This window comes from Urocitellus parryii, chromosome 5, assembly GCF_045843805.1.
Source record: "Urocitellus parryii isolate mUroPar1 chromosome 5, mUroPar1.hap1, whole genome shotgun sequence".
NCBI classification, from domain to species: domain Eukaryota; kingdom Metazoa; phylum Chordata; class Mammalia; order Rodentia; family Sciuridae; genus Urocitellus; species Urocitellus parryii.
This window is the reverse complement of record NC_135535.1, coordinates 72,072,371-72,088,124: the sequence shown is the minus strand read 5'-3', so window position 1 is coordinate 72,088,124 and position 15,754 is coordinate 72,072,371.

Below are 15,754 nucleotides of genomic sequence, written 5' to 3'. Positions count from 1 at the left end.
TTTGTGTTTGTCACCCTGAAGGAATACCACTCTCAGGATTCAGCAGGCACATAGCTTTTGCCTCCAAGCAGCTCATTTTGGTTTTATTTCTGATTCGCAGAAATTTTGTGCATTTCTGAGTTACAAATATTTTTAGTTTGGGTTTTCATATTTTATTTTACTGTTTCTGGGTGTTTGGATTAGGATGGGGAGATTTTAACGAAGATTTAAAGCACTACCATAACCTGTAACCTTTGAAAAATTCTTTAAACTCAATTTAAATAAATCCAAACCTATAGCCAAAAACGGTGGCCTGATACTCCAGATGCTGTAATAATTGGTGTGAACCTGAGATTGTTGCTGTGAGGTTTACAGTGAATGACAGAAGTTGTCTATAATAATTAGAACATATTTTTTTTCTTTTTGAATAATCTAGAAAATAGAAAATTCTGGGTCAATATTACTTTATTAGGTTCTCTGTGTGTTGCATGCTGCATGCATTCACATTCTTCTAATATCAGAATCTGTTCTATATCACCAGACTTTATTCTTCATGTTTTAATGCAAAGAGTTTCTAAATATGTTGTGTGACTATTTCCCAGATAACAGAAAAATAACCTTCTCTACTAACAGTACAACTTCCTAAGGAAACAGAATCAATTATGAACGGAAAAGTCATCTTGAAAATGATCGTGGACTCGGGTTCCAGGAGCAATTGTCCCACTGGTCATTTAGTTGTCGTGAAGTGATGGGAAGTGGTGATCTTCTGCCATGTGATGGGGAAGGGGCAGCATGATCAGAACCAAAAGCTGGTAACCTAAAGAAGGAGCCTTAAAAATCACAGTCTTCTAAACTCAGTGGCAGAAAGTTCAAAGCTGCATTTATGGTTACAAAATAAAACGTGTGTGGTTATCCTCAGACAGAAAACTCCAAAGAATACTCCAAAGGCTCTGTAATTCACTGAACATAAAACCTGCCAAAGGTGGCCATGGGAGTTTTGGCTCCCATGATAATTGCTGGAGCTTTGTCAGCTTGTGTGTCATGTATATGTCATTGTTCTTGCAGAGTGAGCAATTGGTTTCTCAATGCCATCTGGGATTTTTTGGTTAAACACAGATGCAATGCCATAAGGCAAAATACCAATGGTAAGAAATAATAGTTTGTATTTATCATAATGTACCAGCCTAGAACCAGAAGCCAAAACCTGCCTAATATTCAAAAAAAATGTGTCTTAATATTTATTGTTTGGTTATGCTTTTGTTTTGTCTTCTTTTTGGTATTAGTGGGCCATGTAAGGGTTCAGCAATCACTCAGTTTTGAGGAGGAAAGGGTGGTAGGATTTTGGAATGAATCAGAAATTGGCACACCTTTTTAAATAGGCTTAATGCATGGATGCGGTAGTCTAAATAATGATTTTGGAAACTCAGTTCACTTTTGATCACATAGCCAAGAACTGATTATTAGCTCGGAGATACAATGATGAACATCAGGGACATGAAAAGCCCCGTGTGTGTGGCATCCAAACGCCCTGCACTCCTTTAGGGAGGTGACTCAGATGACAGCCTGATCAAGACATTTTAAAAATACGGCATCATAATTGTAATCTTAGGAGGCAGTGTTTCATTTGTTTTTTTTTTCCCCAGAGTCAATTGAATTCTGTACTGAAAAATAAATAAAATTTAAAAAAAAATATAAAAAAAAAACTTGAAAAAAAATAAAATAAAATAAGAGTGAGATAGAAGAAGAAAAATGGGGGAGAGAGAGAAGAGAGAGAGAAAGAGAGAGAGAGAGAGAGAGAAGAGAGAGAGAGAGACAGAGAGACAGAAAGAGAGAGAGACTGACAATAAGAATAAAAGAGGCAACATCACAAAACCCTAGATACAAGTTAAAAGAACAATAAGGATATGTTAGGAACAACTTTATATCCCAGAATTTATAACATGGATGGAATGCACAATTTTGTTTGAAGTCACCTATTATTAAATGTTACTAAAAATATAAAAAAAAAACAGAACTCAGATTATTGCTTTTCTATAGGTGTTGATGAGGGTGTATGGAATCATATAATGAAAATCAATCTTAAATATACTTGGTCATTTGACATGTATTTCCCCCCTTAAATAATAGCATCCCATTGACTGAGGGTAGGCAGCGTAGGAAAGGCAGCTGCTGTGTCTAATTCAGAGGATGGTGTTTTTGCAGTCACGTCTTTCCATGAGGTCTTCATGTTGACAGCAGGGGCACAATCCTCCAGATGTGCCAAATGCTTAACATATTTTTGTTATTAAAAACTGAAAATTTTCTGCACATTTTTCTGAAGCTTTTCCTTATAGAAAAAGGTAAATTAATAACTCTGAAGTGGTTAGAGCTAGATGAAGTGGCAGTCGTAATCTTTAGTACCTTAAAGTTTAACTTGAAAAAAATCAGTTTAAAAAATCCTATATGTGTTGATTCTTCTGATATGAATATCTAGATATCTTGAATATAAAAGGTAAGCATAAACAAAGTTCTTTTTTTAAATAACTTTTTAAACAGCTCTGGGACATAACTTGATTTTGCTTGGCTTTTTTTTTTTTTTTTCTGGTGCTAGGGATCAATCAAACCCAGGACCTCACACATGCTAAGCAAGCATTCTGTCACTAAGCCCTCCCTGATTGCTTTATCTCCTCTCTTCCTCAGGTCATCACGTTCTTGAGTACCTGACTCACAATCATCTTGTACGATATGTAACACTCATCAGAATCCCAGGAAACTTTGGTGATCATTCAGTCAGCACATCTTCCCAACATCACCATTTTCTGATCTTATTCCTGGACTTGCTTTGTCCCGTGTGGTAGCTACTATTCACATTTGATGGCTGAACGTTAGAAACATAGCTAGTTGTAAATAGAGATGTGCTAAGTGTGAGATACACACCTGATTGCACTTACTTAACCTGAAAATGAATGGAAAATGCCCCACATTTGTTACATATTGACAACATGATAACATTTTGGATGTGTTGGGTTAAGTAAAATATATTTTTAAACATCACCTTGCCTGCTTCCTCTTCATTTAAATGTGGCTACTAGAAAATTTAAAGTTAGATATGTAGCTCACACTATATTTCTAATAGGTAATGACATCCTACAGTGTTTCACCTCATCATTCCCTTTAGGTCACCCAGTCACTCAGTTTAGAGTAATAGTTTCTCTAGAGAAATCTTGAACTCCTGTGATATATGTTGTGCTAAGAAATAGTATAAAAATAAGAAGTTGTGTGTATGTGTGTATGTATGTGTGTAACATTATATTACTATGCAAATGGAAACATCTATAACTTCAGAACAACAACATGGACAGGACCCTCATTGTTGCTGACAATTGTAACTTTTTGGTCAGCACCCTTTTTCTTGCACTCCAAACAATAATCTCTCTTCAATCTCATCATAAATTCCTACTCTCTCTGCCCTAAATCTCAGAAAGTGGGCTTACCTCATATATTTTTTGCAAATATTGAGTCCTTTGATATAAATTCTTCCAACACCCCTGCAGGTCACCAGTAGAATTGTTTGTGTCTTTGCCCACACCTTTCTCTTACCAGCCAGTCTCTGAATGGAAATTTCCTCTTCTGTTCTTTTTTCTCACCTGTCCTTGTTCTCCTAAGTAGAACCCCCTCCTCCAATATACTATACCAGACTTTCTCTGGCTTTGCCAATTTTTCTTACACCACATGAAGCCAGAACCCAACCTACCTTCAGTGTCTCTGCAACATTACTCCTTAATTATCACACGTGTACATTTAATGACATCTACAAACTCTTTTCTGTAAGCCTGTAGCAATGATCAGGCAGTCCTTCTCTGTCTTATCCACTAATAACCTCCTATTGAGTGCTTTTTCTCTTATTCTTCCCAAAGAAAATAAACAATACTTGCTCTCTCCCAATTACCATTCTTTAAATTACTCTTCAGTTCTTTTCTTTCCATAAAAGCCAATCTCACTAAAGTCAGTAATGATCACCTAATTGATAAATCAGTCATCAATTTTCAGATCTCTGCTGATCCTTACCACAACTAACTGTTGAGCACTTACTCCTGTGACAACACATTTATTTGGTTATTTCTATTAGTCAGCAATTTAGTTTTCAGCTTATCTCAGGGTGTCTTTGTCTTTGCTACAGCTCTAAATGTTGGGGCTCCCCAGATTTTAACATGTTTTGGTTTTCCACGTACACTCACTTTGTGGTCTCACAACCACAAAAATGTCACAAAGGTTAAGTCAGTGTTCCATAGTGCATAATTAAATCACATGGGAGAATTTTTAAAACTTTAATGCTTAGGCGCCATCATGGTAACAACTAAATTAGAATTGCTATGTGTTCAAAAGCTTCCCAGATGAATGTATCGATCAGATGAGTTTAAAACCATTGATTTATGTTATTATCTATAATTATCTATATACTTTTGTCAAACAATAACACAAAATATTTAATTATTTTTGAACAAATTATTAAAAACATGTTTATTAAAAACATGTAAGAGATTTGGTAGATGAGATGGATAAAGATCTGGAAGTTTAAACTGTGTAATTGAACCATTTAAAATAATTACTGAATTATTTTCATAAGATATGAAAGAAAGATTAATTTTATAAGACCTAAGAAATTTTCCAAAAAATATTTCACTCTCAAATTTTCTCTTTACCTATACACATGTACATGTGTGTGTGTGTGTGTGTGTGTGTTCTTTTTTCTCACCTGTCCCTGTTCTCATAAGCAGAATCCCCTCCTCCAATATACTATACCAAACTCTCTCTGGCTTTGCCAATTTTTCTTATACCCCATTATTCTCATATTCATAAGAAAGGCTGAAGAGCCAATCAAAGCAAATAAAGTTCTTACATTCTGAGGAGAGGGAGGATTAGGATACTCACTTTTTACTGTAATGCATGCTTACATCTGTCTCTCCCACAAAAGCAGCTCTGACTTCCTGGAGGTAATATGGTTTTTTTTTTTTTTTTTTTTTTTTTTTTTGTGTCGTGTGCTATCATGCTTGCCTATAAGCATGATTTAAATTAGTTGTCATTTAATAAACAAATAAATCATATTTCACTTTTACTACCCAGTTACAGTCACGTTCATTGTATGCACTTATTAATTTATTTCTTTTTTTTCTCACAAAACACTTATTGAATATCCTTTGTATGCTTTGCAGTGGAAGATAAACAAATTTTTTCCTGTTTCAATGAACATACAATCTCATATAGTATATGGAAAGTGTCAGACACTATTTGCTAAAAACATAAAAGTACTTATTAAACTAAAATAAACAGTGACTACAATATAATCCCTACTATAATTCAGAATTAGAAAAATATTCAGAATAAGATAAATAAATTTGGTTATTTATTGGAGGGCATGGTGCTTTATGAACTTTCTAGATGGAAATGACTGTTTCTAGGCATTCAGAAAAATGGTTCTGGAGGTGAGAGCTCAGAATAGAGGGTTGAATTTAACAGGCAAATGTAGAAATTTTCAGATTTAAGTCATATTTAAATCTTTGAGGGCTGGGGATGTGGCTCAAGCGGTAGCGCGCTCGCCTGGCATGCGTGTGGCCCGGGTTCAATCCTCAGCACCACATACAAACAAAGATGTTGTGTCCGCCGAGAACTAAAAAATAAATATTTAAAATTCTCTCTCTCTCTCTCTCTCTCTCTCTCTCTCTCTCTCTCTCTCTCTCTCTCTCAAAAACATCTCTGACAAAATTATAAAAAATATGAAAATGAGAAGAGAATCAAAGGGAAAGTCCTGGGGGCTATTAACAAGTCAGTACAAAGAAGGGATTTTCAAAGAAAACAAATGAAAAAGACTGGTCAAAAAGATGAAAGAAGAGCTTGCCAAAATGGCTTCTACTCATTGCTGAAGGCTTAGGGTAATGTCCCCTCTTCAATGAGGTCTGTTACAACACCAAATTAATACACACACCTCCCAAATGATTCTCTATTCCTGTCCCTGTTTTTATTTTCTTCCTAAAGACAGAGAAAGGGAAAGAAAGAGGGAAGAAAATAGGGGAACAGAGAAAAACAAAGGGAGGAAAGAAAGGGAAACTGAATGGAGCAGTCACTACGTGACAGTAGCTATTTGGGGCACGTCTCTTCATAGATCTCCTGTGGTCAAATCTTTCAGTTTACTTAAAGAGAGGATGAAGAGTAGCTCGGTGGTAAAGTGTTTGCCTAGCATGTGTGAGGTCTTGGGTTCAAGCCCAGTACTGAAAGCAAAATAGCTCAAAGAAGCCAGAAATTCAGATATTTACCATATTTTGGTGTTTCTAAAATATGTGTTTTTCAATTTTCACAACTCTGAAATCAAGACGTGTCTTGGAAATGGCAACATCTTATATGAAATTAGAGATGTGACATTTTCTGTTTTAAAATCACAAAACACCATTTGCGTCAAACAATACATTCTGTTGCCTTAGGAGGTTCCCAACTAAGAAAATTGACCTGAAGTTTTCACACAATGCCTTCTTTGCATCCCTACACCCTCCACCCAGCAATTAAAATGTTATACCTAATTTGTGTTCATACATGAACATTAGGAACAGTGCCCCAGTCTTTATTGTAGTTGTATAGTAAGGGCAGTATTAACTAGAAACAAAACAACCTCTCATTCTTAACTTTGGGACTGCATACAGTGTATGCCAAATGCTACATATTGCACATATACAGATGATCAGTCTGTGGCTTGGTTTTAAAAAAGAAAAAGAACAAGGAAAAGGAGAAGGAAGAAGAGAAAAATAAAAGAACCCAAGAAGGAAGGGGAACTATAGGCAAGGTGTCTTTTTGTCTGGCATTCACATATATGGCTGATGAATAAAATCTTGGTTTATTTTCAGTCTCTTTTCCATTGAGATTATATAAGCTGTCTCTTTATAGCCTTTGCCAGATGTTAAGAAATTATATAAATGAGACTTTATATAAATAAATCCCTTTATGCAAAGAAAGTGAGTAATTGAGAGGAAGAGTGGAAGTATATTTTAGGTATTCTAAGATTTCAGGAGAAGAATGAAAAATCTACATGATTTTCCTTCTATTTATGACAAGGGAGCCCAAGAAATACAATTTTTTTATGAGGAAAGAAATGTTGTTTCCATCTTGCTTCTTTCTTTTCATATCAAGATCTATTTTTAGTAGAAAACGCTAGGTGAGTTCTAGTTGATGCATGGTACTCAGAAAAGAAATGCAAAATGCCTGTTATTACCTTTCTTAAGTACAGGCAACAGTTTTATATTCCCACTTAATATGAAAGAACAAACTCTCCTGCCATTTTGATCTCATAATGTGTTTGATAAAAAGCTCTTAACAGTAAATGGTAGTGTTTGGTTCATGTGTTGACATAAATCAATTTAAAAACTGCAGGTTACATTTAATAGGTATTTTACATTTTGCAAATAACACACAGAGAACAGTTCACACATTATTGCTTTTTATTTCATCACATTAATGTCAACAATGAGCTTTGATGTTCTATGATGTTAAATCACCTTTAAGGCCTTAACTTATCGGAGAAAAAATCTAGAAGTCCATTTATATAGAGATGAATAAATATGAGAATGATTTATTGAATGGCAAATTCTACATTCTAAATTTTAAAAATGCAAATATTAAAGCAAGGATTTAAATATAAATGCATTTCTTAAGGGATCAGAATTTTAAGAAATGATGTTTTATGTCTTAAGAAAGTGTTTTGGGTTTTTTTAGTTGTTGTGTTTTTGTTTTTGTTGTTTTTTGAATCCAGGGTGCTTAACCACTTAACCACATTCCCAGCTCTTTTTACTTTGTATTTTGATAGGGTCTCGCTATATTTCTTAGGGTCGAAGTAAGTTGATGAGAAAAGAGTGCAAATTTAAAGGAGTTATATTTTAAGCAATATTTCAATGTAAATAGGAAGAATGACAAAGAATTAAGTATTTTATTACACAGATTAACATATACTCCTTAAATATGTATATCTGAAGACCATGAAAAGAAGTTTCAAGGATAAGCAAAGATTAAATTAGACAAGGCCAGGACTTTAGATAACAAAATTGAAATATAGAGTCTATCTTTAATATGATATGCAGTTTTGATTGTAGAATTTATAATGCGATGTATCTGAATTCAAAACCTACCTTGATATATAATTTTCTTTTTTCATATTTTTGGTGAATTATAATTATATATAATGGTGGGATGCACTGTTAGGTATTTTTATATGTACAGAATATAATGAATAATTTAGTCAATATAGTTCCCCAGTATTTCTGCTGTTCCTTCCTTCTATTCTGTTGGTCTCCCTTCAAATTTGATGAGATTGCCTGCATACCTTTCTTTTGTATTTTTTCCTTTCTAGATTGTATTTCTCTCGCTTATATTTTTGAGCTGCTATTCTAACTGGAATGAGATGAAACATCAGTGTAGTTTTGATTTGCATTTTGCTTCATGCTAAAGATGTTGAATATTTTATCTTATGTTTGTATGTTTGCTGTCCAATTATCTTTTGAGAAGTATTTGTTTACTTCAATTTCCCATTAATTAATTGGGTTATTTGTTTGTTTCTGCTGTTAAATTCTTTGTGATTTTTATGCATTCTGGAATGCAATCCTCTCTTGGAAGAAAAGCAAGTGAAGATTTTCTCTCACTCTCTGGGTTCTTTCTTTACTTTCTTAATTGTTTCCTTTGCTGTACAGAAACCTTTTAATTAGATGCCATCCCATTTGTTAATTCTTGATATTATTTCCTGATCTTTAGGAGTCCTAGTGAAGTAGTCATTGCCTATATCTCTATGTTGGAGTGTTGACCCAACATTTTTTTTCTTGGAGTTGCATAGCTTCTGGTGTAATTTCAAGGTCTTTGATTCAGTTTGAATTGTCTTTTATACAGGATGAGAGGTAAAGATCTAGTCTCATTCTTTTCCATATGTATAACTGGTTTCCCCAGCACCATTCCTTGAAAAGTCCATCTTTTCTTCAATACTTACTTTGGGCAACTTTTTCAAGGAACAGATGACTGTGTCTGTGTGAGTTTGTCTCTGCATATTCTATTCTGTTTCATGGTCTGTTTTTATGTGAGATTTTGTTACTACAGCTCTCTAGTATAATTTGAAGTCAGGTATCATATTGCCTTCAGCATTGCATTTTTGGTTTAGAATTGCTTTGGATATTCTGGGTCTTTTATTTATCGAAATTAATTTTAAGATTTTTTTCTAATTCTATGTAGAGGGTCATTGGTATTTTGATGGGATTGCATTGAATTTGTATACTGCTTTTGATAGTATGGCCATTTTAAGAATATTAATGCTGCCTATCCATGAGTATGGGAGCTCTTACTATTTTCTAGTGTCTTCTTCAATTTCTTTATTCAGTATTCTGTAGTTTTCACTTTCTTGGTTATATTTAATCCTAGGTTGGAATTTTTAAAAAATATTTTTAGTTACTGATAGACCTTTATTTTATTTATTTATTTTTATGTGGTGTTGTGGATCAAACCCAGTGCCTCATACATGCTGGACAAGAGCTCTATCTCTGAGCCAAAACCTCAGCCCTGGAAACTTTTTTAGGCTATTGTGAATGAGATTATTTCCTTGATTTCTTTCTCAGAAAATTCATTATTTGTGTATAGCAAAGCTATTGATTTTGTATATTGATTTTTTTAATCTGGCATTTTGCTGATTTTGTATATTAGACTAGCAGTCTTTCAGTGGGACTTTCCAGGTCTCCTAAGTATAGGATCAAAACAACTGAAAGTGGTGATTATTTGACTTCTTTTCTTATTTTTATCCCTTTTACCTTCTTCTCTTGACTAATTGCACCAGCTAGAATTTATACTACTATATTGAATAGGAATGGTTAGAGTATACATCCTTGTCTTGTTCAGGATTTTAAAGAAAATGCTTTCAGTTTTCCCCCATTCACTATAATGTTGACTTTGGTTTTGTTGTATATTGCCCTTATGATAATAAGGTAAGTACCTACTATCCCTAGTTTTTTTCAGTGTTTTTTTATATAATTAATGTGTGCTGAATTTTGTCAATGTCTTTATCCACCTATTGAGATGCCTGTATAATTTTTGTCCTTAGTTCTATTTACATGGTGAATTAGATTTATTGATTGTATGTTAAACCATTTTTGCAAACCTGGAATGAAAACAATTTGGTTATAATGTACAGTCATCATATCATATTATTGAATATAATTTACTAATATTTTGTTAAGGATTTTTGCACCCCATTTCATTAGGGACATTGATCTGCAGTTTTCTTTCCTTGATGTGCCCTTATTTGGTTTGGGTGTCAGCATCAGCATAATCCTGGCTTCACAGAATGAATTTGGAAGCATTCCACCATTTTCTATTTCATGGGATAATTTGAGGAATATTGCCATTAGTTTTTCTTTAAAGGTCTGGCAGAAGTCTGCTGAAATTCTATCTGGTCCTGAACTTTTCTTTGTTGTAATATATTATTACTTCACCAATCTCATTGCTTATTAGTGGTCTGTTTAGATTTTCTGTGTCCTCTTTATTTAATTTTCACAGGGCATGTGTGTCTACAAATGAATCCATTTCTTCTAGATCTTCCAATTTATTGGAGTATAAGTATTCAAAATAGTCCTCAATGACTCTGGATTTCTGTGATGTCTGATGATTTCTCCTTTTTCATATCTAATTTTATTAATTTGGGGTCTTCTCTCCTTGTGGTTATTTTGGTTAAGGGCTTATCAATCTTGTTCATCTTTCTGTTTCATTAATCCTTTGTATTTTTTATTATCTACTTCATTGATTTTGTTTCTGATCTTAATTATTACCCTCCTTCTACTGTTCTACTGGTTTTGAAATTGGTTTGCTCTTGCTCTTCAAGGGCTTTGAGTACATGGTTAAGTTGTTTATTTGGTATCTCTTTGATTTTTGTTTTTAGGCACTGATTCATATAACCTTTCCTCTTAGAGCCACCTTTATAGTGTTCTATAGGTTCTGTTATGTTGTGTCGTTATTCTTGTTTGATTTTAAAATTTTTCAAATTTTTCCTTATTTCTTCTATCATTTATTCATCATTCAAAAGTTGATAGTTCATTCTCCATATCTTTACATAGATTTATAGGGATTATTTTTTGATGTTTATTTCTAATTTCATTCTATATGACCAAATAATATATAAGGAATTTATTTGCATTTGTTAAGAGTTGCTTTTTGTTCTAAGATATGGCCTATTTTGGAGAAGGTTCCATGAACAACTGGAATGAAATTGAATTGGCTGGTTTTGGATGAAAGATTCTATAGATGTCTATTAAGTCCATTTGATTTATAATACTTTTTTAGGTTTGAAGAGTCTTTATTAAATTTGTGCCTGGACGACCTACCTATTCATAAGAGAGGTATGTTGAAATCACCCAGTATTATTGTAGTATAAGTCAATTATGTAATTAGATGTACTGACATTTGGGGTATAAATATTTGTAATCATTATTGTTAGTAGTAGTAGTAATACTGGAGATTGAATCCAGGGGTGCTTATCCACTGAGCCACATTCCCATCCCTCTTTTGTGTTTTATTTGGAGACAGAGTCTCTCTGAGTTGCTGAGGGTCTCACTAAGTTGCTGAGTTTGGCTTTGAACTCGCAATCCTCCTGCCTCAGTCTCCCAAGCCATGGAGTATACAGGCATGCACCATAGCACCAAGCTCATTATATATTCTTGTTGAACTGTCTCCTTTCATCAGTATAAAGTGAACATCTTTTTCTCTTCTTGTTAATTATGGCTTAAAGTCTGCTTTTAGAATATGTGAGTAGTTACTCCTGCCTGGTTTGGGGCTCTATTTTTCATGACACATGAATTTCCATCCTTTCACTTTCAGCCTGTGGCTCTCTTTGTCTCTAAGGTGAGTATCTTCAAATACCATTATACTTTGGTCTTGCTTCCTGCCAGTCTATGTCCTTTAATTGGAGAGTTAGAACCATGTAAATTCTGCATTTTTATAGAGAGGGTTTTTTTTTTTTTTTTTAAATCCTGCCATGTTGATTTATTTCTGATGTTTAATTTGGTCCTGTTTCTCATTTGCTTAACTACTCTTCAAATAAGATTTGCTCACTTGGAAGCACTGGAATTTGTCTTTTATTTCTTCTGTATGTAGTATTTACTTAGGTATTTTTTGTACTGCAGATTAATATTGAATTCTTTTAGTTTCATGAAATTCTTTTAGTTAACATGGAAGATTTCCCCCCTCTTCTTTGATTATGAAGGATAGCTTTGCTGGCAATAGCAACCTTGATTTACAGTTATTTTCTTTGAAAACACATCATTCCAAGCCCTCCTAGAATTTAGTCTTTGCTGAGAAATCAGAAATAATACTGATTGGCTTGCTTCTAAATGTTACCTAACATTTTTCTCTTGAGGCTTTTAAAATTCTATCCTTGTTCTATGTTTGGCATTTTAATTATAATGTATCATAGAGAGGTTCTTTTTTGATCTTCTCTCTTTTTGGTTCTGAATGCCTCTTATAACTGGAAGTTAATCTCATTCCCAAGATTTGGAAATTTTTCTGTTATTATTTCCCTGAAGAGATGATCCATTTCATGAGTGCTGAATCTCACAACCCTCTTGTGATTCTCAAATTTGATTTCTTAATTGCTGAGAGCCACAGCCGAGTCTGTATGGCCCCTGGCATTTTGCCAACAGTATTGATTGACAGGCAAGGCGTTAATATCCGCCTCTGTCGCTACTTTTGAGTTCTAGCGCTATTTTTAGTTCTCATGGGGATTCCCCGGGAGTTCCCATTGGTTGGCAAAGTGCAGGAGGAGGGATTTCCCAGGGAGATATTTCCGTTGGGGAGTTCCTGCAGGAGCCTCGTGGCTTTCGGGAGGATTCCCCAGGAGCGTGTGTGAGGTTTTTTTTCTTGCAGTAAAAAAATAAAGTCTGTTCTTGCTTCAGTGGCTCATGATTTGTGCCCAGCCAGACTGCGGCACTTAATATTGTCTCAAATTTCTAGTATATTCTGGTCCTGGTTACTTATTCTCTTTTCTAATACTATTTGAATGTTCAAGGTCACCTACTCTATCTTCTAGCTCTGATTCTGTCTTCTGCATGGTTTACTGTATTAGATTTAAAACTGAACATTTTATTTGATTTCTTGTGCCTTTTATTTCTAAGATTTCTTTCCAGTATCTCTTTCTCCTTATTGAATTTCTCATTCATATTCTCTACTGACTTCCTTAATTCGTTAAATTATTTTTCTCTGTTCTCTTAGAATTCATTGATCATTCTTATAATGATTATTTTAAATTATTTATCTGGTATTTCATCCTCTTCAATACCTTTGGAGCCAGTAGCTGTGAATTATGAACTTTAGGAGGTGTCATGTTACCTTTGTTTCTTCATATTTTTTGTTGGAGTTTATGCACCTGTTGGAATGGATTTCTCTTCCACTTTTGTGTGTGGGCCTTTTAAGAGCACAGCCTTCTCTTAGCGAAGTGTTCTGGGATATCAGGTCATTGTGCATTTTTCAATAGATTTCCAAGAGTGTTTTGTAGTTTAATTCCCTGATGGTTCTTTGGTGATGATAAGCATATTTTGATAAGTGTATGGTGTCATAGCTTGAGGATTCTACTTGTACTATTGGTATCATAAGAGTAGGGTCCTTCTTAAAGATATAGTCATTGTGCTGTATACAGCAGGGTATGCTGGGGGTAATACTTTGTGATTGTTCTTCTTCACTTAACAACCCTACATATTCTAAAGAGACAGGAAAGCAATCTAGATTGAGAACACTCAAAGATGTAGTTTGGACTGTCTTGTGTTAATCTCTGTTTTTGCTGTAGCAATGTATGACCATGAGTGTGACCTCAGGATATACCTTACTGTTCCTGGTGCCTAGTCATTGATTTGGGGTTTTTATCTACACTACTTTTTGTAGTAAAGTGTCACTGAAGTTTTAGCATGTTTAACTTGTGCATGAGCTTTCCCTTGGCTCGGTTTAGATGTAGTTCAGCAGCAGAGTTTCTATATCTCAGTAGACTTCCAGAACCTCACAGAAAATGGGGAAATAAACAACAGCAACAATAGCAACAAACAATATACACCATGAAAATAAATACTCAAGGTTTATGATGACATATAAAAATACTAATTACCATAAAAAATAGAATGGTAGGGCATCAGCAATTGCCAACAGTAATAACAATAAATAGCCATAAACTAGATCTGGTATTAAAGTAAACAACAGTCCACCTTGACATTCAAAGTACTAATAACTGCAACAACATAAGTGGTGGGGAATTACGTAAATCAAGCAGTTCAAAAAGATGGTAAAAGTCAGTACTTTAAGAGTAATGAAAATATGAGAGGAGAGTAAAGAAGTTTAGAATGTTCAAAATATGAACAGATAGAGCACTAATCTCTAGGATACATAAAGAACTAAAAAAATCTTAACACCAAAAAAAAAACCCCCAAATAATCCAATCAATAAATGGGCCAAGGAGCTGAATAGACATTTTTCAGAAGAAGATATACAATCAGTCAACAAATATATGAAAAAACGTTCAACATCTCTAGCAATTAGAGAAATGCAAATCAAAATTACTGTAAGATTTCATCTCACCCCAGTCAGAATGGCCTATATTAAGAATACAAATAATAAGTGTTGGTGAGAATGTCAGGTAAAAGGCACGCTCATATATTGCTGGTGGGACTGCAAATTGGTGCAGCCAATATGGAAACCAGTATGAAGAATTCTTGGAAAACTGGAAATGGAACCACCATTTGACCCAGCTATCCCACTCCTCGATCTATACCCAAATGATTTAAAAACAGCATACTACAGGGACACAGCCACATCAATGTTTATAGCAGCACAATTCACAATAGTTAAACTGTGGAACCAACCTAAATGCCCTTCAGTAGATGAATGGCTAAATGTGGTATATATACACAGTAGAATATTAGTCAGCATTAAAAGAGAATAAAATCATGGCATTTGCAGGTAAATGGATGGAGTTGGAGAATATAATGCTAAGTCCAACTTAGCCAATCTCAAGAAACCAAATGCTGAATGTTTTCTCTGATTTAAGGATGCTTATGCATAATGTGGTGGGAGCATGAGAGGATTAGATGAACTCTAGATAGGGCAAAGGGAAAAGGGGAGCCAGGGAGAGGGAGAGGTATAGGGGTAGGAAAGATGGTAGAATAAGATGAACATCATTACCCTAAGAACATGTATGAAGATACAAATGGTGTGACTCTGTGTACAACCAGAGATATGAAAAATTGGGCTCTATATGTGTAATATAAATTGTAATGCATCCTGGGGTCATACATAGCAAATTAAAATTTAAAAAGTAAAAAAATAAAAAACTATGAACACAGAGAAAGCAGAAGATATGTAACAAGTGATGACTCTAAAGAAGAATGAAAAAATAAATAAGAAAAACAAAATAAGAGAGAAAACAAGTTAATTTCTATTAACAGGAGAAGAAAGGAGAGAAAAAAAAAACAAACATACCAAACCAAAATAAACAAACAAACAAAAATTTCTAACCCTGAAAAGACAAAATAAAAAAACAATATTCATAATAATGAGAAAAAATAAATATGTATATGTATGTATATTCATGAACCAATCAGCACAGCAAAAAACACAAAAGGGGAATTTTTACTGAAAAATTAAAGAATTATCTCTGCTGTGTGTGGTCAAACTGTTGGGTAGTCACCACCTATGCCACTACCTTTCTTTCTGTTTCTTCTTGGGCTATGTAACCCTTAGAGAGAGCAGGGGC